The following is a 10,052-nucleotide window of genomic DNA, read 5'->3' as shown; positions in this document are numbered from 1 at the left end:
CAGATATCTAAAGGGCATGCTGCCCTCAGTAAAACCAGTGACTTGCTTGATATCTTGCTTCAAAGCTTCTTTCATGCCATTGAAAAAAATCTCAGATTTTGCATTATTCATACTGAGTCCAGAAGCTTGGGAGAAGGAGGAAAAAGCCCTCATAAGAAGCATGACAAAATTAGCATTCCCCTTACAAAACATTATAAAGTCATCTGCAAACATTAAATGTGTAAGTTTAAGAGCTTTGCATAGAGGATGATATTGGAATGGCCATCAATCAGTAGCATATTTGATAAGCCTGGTAAGGTACTCCATACACATAGTGAAGATAAGGGGGAGATAGGGTCCTCTTGCCTGTGTCCTCTCTGTCCCTTAAAGTATCCAAAGGTTCTTCCATTTAAAGATAAGGAGAATGAGGTAGTTGTAACACACATCAATACTCTCTGAATGAACTGATCAGGAAACTTAAGACCCTTGAACATCTGCTCAACAAAATCCCATTCAACAGTATCATAAGCTTTCTGCAAATCAATTTTGAACAAGCATCTTGGGGACACTCCCTCTCTTGAATACATCTTCACAATATCTTGGCAAATAAGGACATTTTCAATGATGGCTCTACCTTTAATAAAAGCTCCTTGATTATCATGAACAATATCAGGCAACACCAATGCTAGTCTATTTCAGGTGTTTAAATTGATGAGCCAATAAAAATGCAATTATATATGCAAAGTTTATAAGAATAATACTCCCGGCAAAATTATATATGGAGAGGATGTATAGAACTAAGTACTCCCTTCTTTGCATTAATTAATCCAAAATAGTAGAAGAATCAAACTTCTTATAGTTAAAGGGAAATGAGTGTATATAGGAGTTGGTGAATAGATAATTATTTTGTTAAAATCCTTGCACCAAATAACTGTGGGTTTAATTAGGAGTAATGTAATAATATGTAGTATTATGAGTTTACTAATGTTTACACTTTAAAGAAAAAGTTTTTTTATAACCTAAAATTCATCACTATAGTTAACATAACTTATAAATTATACTACTCACTGTATTTATCTAAATCTCATATTGTTAAAGGTATCATCAAATTAAGCTTGTGCATAAAAAGAATGCACTAATAAGCTGTAATTAGTTTTAGCAAGTAATGATTCAATTTTCACCGAGCAGGTTAAGACTAGTAAAGGCTACGACAACTGAATTGAACTAATTTAATGATAGCGATTGCATGTTAAGTTAGATCTAAAGTACACATTACAATCGACCGATCTTATGACCTTAAACAATATAAATTGCTCTATCAATAAGTTAAATCTCACCCCCGAATAACTATCTAGTGAACCTAATCCCTAGACCTTTTAATATTATTGAATTCGTCTTATTTATTTACATTATTATTAGTTGCTAGAAATCAAACAATCAAAACCTCCAAAAATTGTTACTTTAAGACGAATTTGGACACTAGCAAACTGATTATTACCGCCTTCCTGTAGATACGATAGCTTACTTACCGCTAGCTATTTGTTAGTAGTATTATAGGATTTATTTTGATTAAGGCCAAACGACTGAAAATAACCTTATCAAATTTGGCGCCGTTGTCGGGGAGGCAACAACAATTTTTCTGTTTGTTTTTGTTTATTTTTGTCTTTTGTCTCAGGGAGCATCAGTCCCCTGAGACAGTTTGATCTGTTCTTGTTGTTTTAGTGTATGCCCAGGTCTCACAGGTCGAAAATTGTACCTTTTGATCCCGAGCCAGAGAAAACTTTTCGCTACAGACGAAAATTTCAAAGAGAAGTAACTCAGGTGGAAGGCTAGCTTGAGTACACTTGACTACGAGTGGTACACTTTTGCAGAAGATTCGTCCTTTGAAGAGGACACACTTATTTCTGCACTAGTTACTCGGCCTATAACATTGAAGATGCCGACCTTGCCAAGTCATTCCGAACCCATGGTTGATTCTATTCCTAATAGTTTTAAGCTCTCTACCACTTATAAAGGGACTTTTGAGATCAAGCCTTCTTACATAAGCCTGGTTGAGGGAAATTTATTTGGAGGAAAAGCTGGAGAGGACCTCGCCAAGCACATGGAGAAATTTATTACATATTGTTGTTCTATTCCTTTGACAGCTGGGGTGACTCAAGATCAAGTCAAGCAGACTCTCTTTCCTTTCTCTTTGAGAGATGATGGAGCAGAGTGGCTACGTGACTTAGATATGGAGGCTGATTCAATCACTAACTGGACTTCACTAGCTCTTGCATTCTACAAGAGGTATTTTCCACCGCAGAAGACTAATGCTCTTAGAAGCCAGATCACGAGTCTTAAACAAGGTCCTACTGAGGATTTTAATGAAGCATGGGTTCGTTTCAAAAGGCTAGTTCGATCCGTCCCCCATCATGGCTTCCATATTTGGTTTGTTTGCAACCAGTTTTACAATGGGTTGTATGATGATCATAGAGCTTTGCTTGATTCAGCTACCAATGGGAGATTCCAGGATAATACTAATAACGGTAATGCTTAAAAGTTGATTGATCAGATAGCTACTCACACTGTTGAGTATGGTAACCCCAGAGGTAGTAAGAGGGGAAGTGGTTCAGACAACGTTATTGTGGCACAGCTAGAGGCCTTAACGGCTCAAATAGCTGAATTAAAGACATCTAAGTCTTTGGGTAATAAGCAAGAGACGGTTTATATGGTTCAACAAGAAGTGTCATGCGAGAGATGTGGGATAGATGGCCACACTGCGGCCAAGTGTATGAGTATCATTGAACAAGTTCATGCCTTCCAATCTTTCAAGCAAGGTACTCCTTATTCTAACTTCTTCCTTGAAAGGAGTCAGAATGTTTTTGCTCAAGCCCCACCGCAGAATGCTTATATTATTCCTCCAAATCGTGGTAACCAACCACAATAAAATTTTGTTCGGCAAAATCAAGGAGGTTTTCAACAGATGCAACCTCCTCCTCAAGCTCCAAGTAATGAGATGGCCGAGATGAAAGCTCTATTGCAACAAAGCTTTATGATTCAACAAAAGCAAACGGCTCAGATTTCAGAACTAATGGCTCATAACAAGATGTTGGATACTCAAGTTGCTTAAATAACGGCTCAAAATCCTTCAAAACAGTCTGGCCTTCCTCCTCAAGGTAAACAAGCACATGAACAAGTTAATGCTATTTCTTTGAGGTGCGGTACTACTTATCAAAGTCCGGACGTGCCCATTAATGAAGATGAAGTTCCCTATATGCATCCTAAGGGATTGGGAAATCTCGAGTCGAGCGATGACGAGAATGAAATTTATAAAGATCAAAACGGGATAAGCGAAAAGACGAAAAAAAAAAGGGGACTGACGTGAGTACTCGATCAAGCCAGTTCAGGATTGATCAAGCATCCAGCATACTCGATCGAGTACTACATGGGCTCGATCGAGGCACCCCCTCAGATGACAAAATTTCGCGTGTTTCAGTTACGGCATTGGAAGAAAATAGGTTCTTCGATCGAGTGACTACTGGGCTCGATCGAGTCACCCCTGTAACTGACGATAATACTTCTAAATGTACTTCTAAAGCTAAAGAAGCTGAGCCAATTAAAATTCAACTAACCTTTCCTCAAAGATTGCAGAAGCCTAAACTCGAACAACAATTTGGGAGGTTCATGGAGGTAGTGAAGAATCTTTAAGTGAGTATGTCATTTACTGAATTGGTCACTCAAGTGCCTGCGTATGCTAAAGTTTTGAGAGAGATTTTGTCAAAGAAGCGGTATTTTAATGAAGTTGAGATAGTAGCATTTACTCAGGAGTGCGCGGCCTCATTGCAAGCTAACTCACCACCTAAACTAAAGGATCTAGGGAGTTTTTCTATTCCTTGTCATATTGGTAGTATAGCTATTGATAAATCCCTTTGTGATTTAGGGGCTAGTGTTAGTGTCATGCTGTATTCAATATGCCAAAAGTTAAATATGGGTCAACTCCGTATCACTAATATGACCTTACAAATGGCTGATAGATCTTTAAAGAAGCCTTTAGGTGTCTTAGAGGATGTGCCAGTTAGAGTAGGGAAGTATTTTATTCCAGTTGTCTTTATTGTTACGGATATGGCTGAGGACTCTCAAGTACCTATCATTCTTGGTCGACCATTCCTTCCACTACAGAAGCACTCATAGATATTAGGGATGGCAGTTTCACACTAAGAGTTGGGGATGACACTATTAAATTTGTTTTTGATAATGCTTTAAAACGTCCCCTTTCAGTAGCTCCTTGTTATATGCTTCATATTGTTGCTCCTACTATTGATGATTCCTTTGCTTATTGTTTTGACAGGAATCAATCTGACGCCCCTGCTGCTGCGTCATATCCATTGAACAAAGAAGTGGATGAGATAGAGAAGTTGATTTATGGAGATGAACCTCCTCCTGAGATGGTTTATAGCTGTGATGAGAGTGTTGACTTGGAGGCCGAGTTGGATGCTTTGGAAGCAGAGATATTCAGAGAGGAGCTCGTCCAAGTTTTTTAGAAAGCTCTTATGATGGATGAAGTACCCTATCTCCTTCCTCAAGAAGATGACATGAAGAGCGATGAACATACTTGCTCCTATTTTATATTAGACTTTGAGTTTGATGAGCCAAAACTTTATTCATTATTTATTTTCTTTGCTTGGACTATTTATTGGTGCTACTTATGTTTGTGTGTAGCACATGCGCTACTTTGGATTTACTATTACGTTCTTTAAGTTGTATTGATTGTGTTTTGTATGGGCATTTTTTTTAAATGCAGAGTATGTGCTCGCCAAATGAGTACTCGATCGAGTGCTACATGGGCTCGATCGATTACCCACCTTTTTTGGGTCAGAAACGTAGCCAGACGATGATAGGAATTGTGCGGTTGATTATTTTCCCCTATTTTTGCAGCTGATTTAGGGGAATTCCTACTCTCTTACCCGGTATTCCCTTCTCTTGTACTTCTTTTATTGTATTATCTCTAGTTATTTCTCATTTTTTTTGTTAGGTGTGTCCTCTAGGTTGCTAGAGATTTTTGTGTGATTGCTATGTTGTAGGCGTCACAATGAGTACACTGTGACATTTAGGTTTGGAAGAGGAGTCTTTACTTATGTTGTGTGATTTACTTATTGTTGTGTGCATTTATATAAAAAATCCATAAAAATTAAAAAAAAAAAATACAAAAACATGTTTTTTTCCTTTGTTTGGGGTCGAGTCTTGGTGAATTTAAATAACAATGATGTTAAATTGCATTTTTTTGCATTTGAATCCCAAATAGTTGTCCATGTACTTCGTTTTGACCCGTTATTTATGAAAACAAAGCTCATAATTCAAGTCTTAACCGTATTGACATGCCTTATGCTAATTAGATTTGACAAAATTATGTTGGTAAACTACTTAAATTCTGAGTTCTATAGTTGTCAGGCGAATAGTGATTCTACTGTATCTCATGCTAATGATATGTCTATAAATGCGGATTTGTTGTTTGCATATATTTCCATTATTTCTTATCTTGTTTTGCAAACAGTTGTTGCGCCCCAAATTGGTGACACGGTAAGTGGAAGTAAGCTGAAATTACCAAGTCAGAACCCTATGTTATCCATCACTTATCGAGAAAGGCTGACGCAAGCATAGTTATATAGTTGGTGAAGACACATTAAAATATCATGTTCAATGGAGAACATCAATACTAACATCTCAAATCTGCTTAGTGCGTGTTCTTTAAAAAAGCACAATTCATAACCTGACAAAGGTAGTACAACCACCAGATCCCGTAATAACAACATTAGAATCAACTATGCTGAATAATAAAACTTGCATATAACCCATATTTGATATACATGCCCGGCTAACACACAGCCTGCACCAAGGGCAATGCATTGCATGCCTGAGTAGAGAAACTTGCCAAACTAACTCTTAAATATGGAGCCATCTAGCATTATTTATGTTACATATAGGTCACATATGGGACAATATTCAATAACAATACTTTTTTTAGCGTTGACACAGGGTAGGACGATTAGGCTGCAGCAATTTCACTGGACACCTTATGGGTAGAGTGCAGTAAGAACACCAGAGACATGATCACATATGCGTTAACTGCTTCCGCATTAGTCTTCTTCTTCTTCTTTCCTGTATAACTGCACCTGGGACACATACATAAAAAACATGACTCAGAATTATCTGAGACCACCACCTACACTTACCAAATTATAGTAATCAACCCATATTCCAAATCATTTGTGCATCTATATTACACACAAACCTATTTAATTTATATGATCAAAATAAAGAACATTCATAGCTGAAAGAATCTGTAGATTACTAAGACAACCAAGTTGAACTAAGACAAAGCAAAAATTGATTAAAACCTGGAAACAAAACCACGGGCTCCGAAGCGAAGAAAGAGAGAAAGCAAAGCGTTAGAATATCAAGGGTTTTATCTGATCTTATTCAAAAACGTTAGGTTTTAGAGTTTTAGCGGTTATAAAATTGGCGACGGCCGCCAAAAGACATTACCTTTTGAGTCAGAATACAAACTATCAGAAAATTCCGTGTCACTAAATAAAGGAGATTCTTTATACCTGCTACTATCATAGTCACGGCCATAATCTCTAGAGCGTTCCCTAGATCGGCGCCAACTTTTAGCATCATAACTACGAGAACGTTCTCTATCCCCACGATCGTAACCACAATCTCTGTCACCATACCTATCACAATCTCTGCTTCTGCGATCACCCTTGTCCCTATCACTGCTGGATGCTCGTTCAAGGTCATGGCTGCGTTCTCTGGACCTGCAAGATAAGATGAGAAATAAGTATGATGACTTCATTGTTTGGTGTTTTACAACCTATATTCTGAAGAAAGTACAAAATGGATGGCTACAAAATAAGTACTCCCTTCTTTGCATTAATTTTTTTCCTTTTGGTATGATTTGTGAGGGCTATAATCAAAGATAAACAAATGTTTGCAGGAAATGTGTGAAAGAAAATATAACATGGTTTCTGCAATTTACGATACTATTCTGTATGCCTCAAATATATTCACACTCATCTGAGTTAGACAGCCCAAAGAATCATGGTTTCTGCAATTTATACACAATTTGCTATCCTCCTCCCTCGCGCCTCTCCAGGCCGTTTGTCATTCCCCAACTTTCCTTGCCCCCTCCACGTCCTCCTCCAATTCTCTTTCTCCTTCACTTCCGACTTATTACAGAAGGCAGCCCCAGGGCAAGATTAATATTGATTCCAACCATTTAGCCTTAACCCTGAAGCAGTCCACGTGGTTTAAGGTTGTTCAATTTCTGGAGATAAGCCAGTTTGTAAGCCGTGTGTAAATAATCTAGTTAGGTTGTTTAATTTCTGGATTACGCATGATTGAAATTGCGGCAAGAATGGCATTTATTGACTGGTACTTTATAATAGAAAAAAGTATGACAAATTTAGTGCCAATAATTGTTTAATTAGGGCTAATTTAAATGGCCATATTTTCTAATGAAGACCACAAAAGACCCAAATGTCATACTACCAATGACATCAATTAAACACTAATCACAATCGAAAATCCAATTAATGTAACCAATCAAACCAAAACAGTGAAAAACAATCAAACTTAAAATGACCTCTCTTCTTGTTCCTCCTCCTTGACCCTTCCCTTCCTAGCCCAATCTCCCTTCCCTTTCTTTCTCCTCCTCTTCCTTTTCCTCCATACTTCTCATCCTCCCTCCCCTCTCCCTTATCCCTCATCTATTTCCCCTCTCCCCATCTCTCACTACTTCTCCTACCCCTGTAATTGGTTGCATTAAATCTAGCTCAACCGTCGTTGCTTGATCTCAGAATCTCTGGACATTAATAGGCATAGAATAAATTTTCAAGCCCAGAGAATATAAAACCTAGAGGTAGGGGAGCCCCATCATTCTTCTGATCGGGTGGCTTAGCATAGGAGACAGTCCAAGTGGTAACGCTAGATGTTTGTGTTAAGAATGCATATATAAAACTAAGTGCAGCTTCTTCCTTGGGGTTATGTTAAGGCGATAGTTAGTTTTTTAAAATAACAAGCCAGAACATGTAATAATAGGTAAAAATATATACTGAAGTTGTACAAACCTGTGTTAATTCTTCCAAGCTCCCATGTGTATGAAACCACCTGAAATCATAAAAGTCTGTGTGAATCATCTCAAAATAAACAGAATAATGATTTGATATCACACACGACTCATTTATTTCCTTTTGAATATGTTAGTACTCCAACCTTTGATTAAAATACCCGTCACAAGGAATATAAAAGGTAAATCAATGACTAAGGTGGGAGAGTAAGCTGTAAGCGTGCAGTGCAGTGTACTAAGAGAATGAGTTGTCCTCTAATAACCTGACCATTTGTATTAATAATATTGTACCATTATTGTGAATTCTACATGCAAATGGTAAAATATTATCAATTATTATGATTTTGGAATTCCAGATTAAATTATGCATTTAGAAACATTTTTTAGAATGATTACGTTTATGCATATTCGGAAACTGGATGCATTTTATACTTTTTGACATATATCGAAAGTATAACTTATTTCTTGTGGATAAATTATAAGGCTATCTTACCAAGTTTCAGCATGGACACACATACTATATCAGTGATGAATTGTGATCATATCAAGAAAATAAGAAACTATGAAGAAGCCTAATTTATATTTCTCCTTCCTCCTTAATAATCCCGATATTTAAGACAAATGTAAGCTATTATCTCTACGAATCAATCGTCAATAAGTTCTGTCTTCTTCATGTCAGCTATTTGGAATTAGGAATCGCAGAATAAAACCAGGAATTCACAAGTAAATGATCACCCGACTACCGGGGTTTGGGGCTATATCCTCCAAATAATTTATCAGGTAAATTACTCTGTTTCCGAAACAAGGGAGCTGAAGGTACATGATGTTTTATCCTTTTATGTATATCATTTGTTTTATGACGAAAATTGATCGGCGTGCTTTCTCAAACAGATGAGTGCAGGAGCTGTGATGCTAACTGATATGGTGTTTTGGTTCATACTTGTGCCTTTACTCTCAACAAAGAACTATGATCTCAACTTTGTGAGCACCTAATCTCTAGCTCGAAACTTTGTGCATACATCATGCTTTCAAGAAATCAATAATCTAGGGATCAATTAGCCACATTTCACTTTTTTGTGGATAAGAAGCAAGTCATTTAATACCTACGAAGTAAAAATAATACAGAGTAATACAAAGTTTTCAAATTTATGATAGGATATATTGAATGTGTAAGATTTTGGTGCAAGTATTCGACTTGAATCTCGCCTTAAACCTTAAACCGTCAACCTATTTACAATAGGTCGATATTGCGTTTTGCCTACGCAAATACATGTAAGATAAAATCTAATGTAACTATGTTAATCATGTGGCCAGTTTATAATAAACATGCACACAGTCAACCTTGTCTTCCTGCTTTGTGATACTGCATTGAATAGCTTGGTGATTTATCTACACTTATAGTTACTTCCTCCGTCCCAATCATTTGTTCACCTATGATCAAAATACCCAGCAAAGTGAATATAAAAGGTAAACAAATGACTGAGTCGCAAATAATATACGATTTCATTCTATACATTCCCTATACTAAGTTTATTTGTTATTTTGGTGCGTGGTAGCATTTCCCTTGGTTTAAGATAGCATACTTCATACTTTGGACATCATTCTGTCATTTTTTAGTGGGTTGTTCATTCTTGTATATCAATTTCGTAAGCCATCCAATCTACTTGTTTTCCTTCTTCGTAAAGCATAATTTAACTTCTTAGTTTTGTTCTCTAATTAGTCCCTTTCTGTACTAAATTATGTAAACAGGTGGCCGTATCCATTCTTGGACTTGTCGTCGTCGTTTGCCCGTTTGTGGTATGTTACATTCAACCCCACAAAACATTTCATATGCGTTCAAGTCGAAAAGTTAAACTTCGTCTAGGCATGCCATTAAAATTCGGTTTTAGTCTTAACATCTGAAATTTCTGAATGGAAACTTATCGTGGCAATCATGATCGGTTTGACATGTTAATACTTAATACCA

General features: G+C 36.9%; 1 non-coding gene across 1 annotated transcript; it reads right to left on the bottom strand.

Moving 5' to 3' along the window:
• Positions 1 to 2,290: 2,290 nt before the first annotated feature.
• On the bottom strand, positions 2,291 to 2,397 carry LOC141621694 (small nucleolar RNA R71). Its single transcript, XR_012532589.1, has one exon. It is a non-coding gene; the product is annotated as a small nucleolar RNA R71 (small nucleolar RNA).
• Between the last annotated feature and the right edge of the window lie 7,655 nt (positions 2,398 to 10,052).

This window comes from Silene latifolia, chromosome 1 (assembly GCF_048544455.1).
Source record: "Silene latifolia isolate original U9 population chromosome 1, ASM4854445v1, whole genome shotgun sequence".
Lineage (NCBI taxonomy): Eukaryota > Viridiplantae > Streptophyta > Magnoliopsida > Caryophyllales > Caryophyllaceae > Silene > Silene latifolia.
Note: the sequence above shows the minus strand (reverse complement) of the source record. Positions and strands in the feature narration are given on the sequence as shown.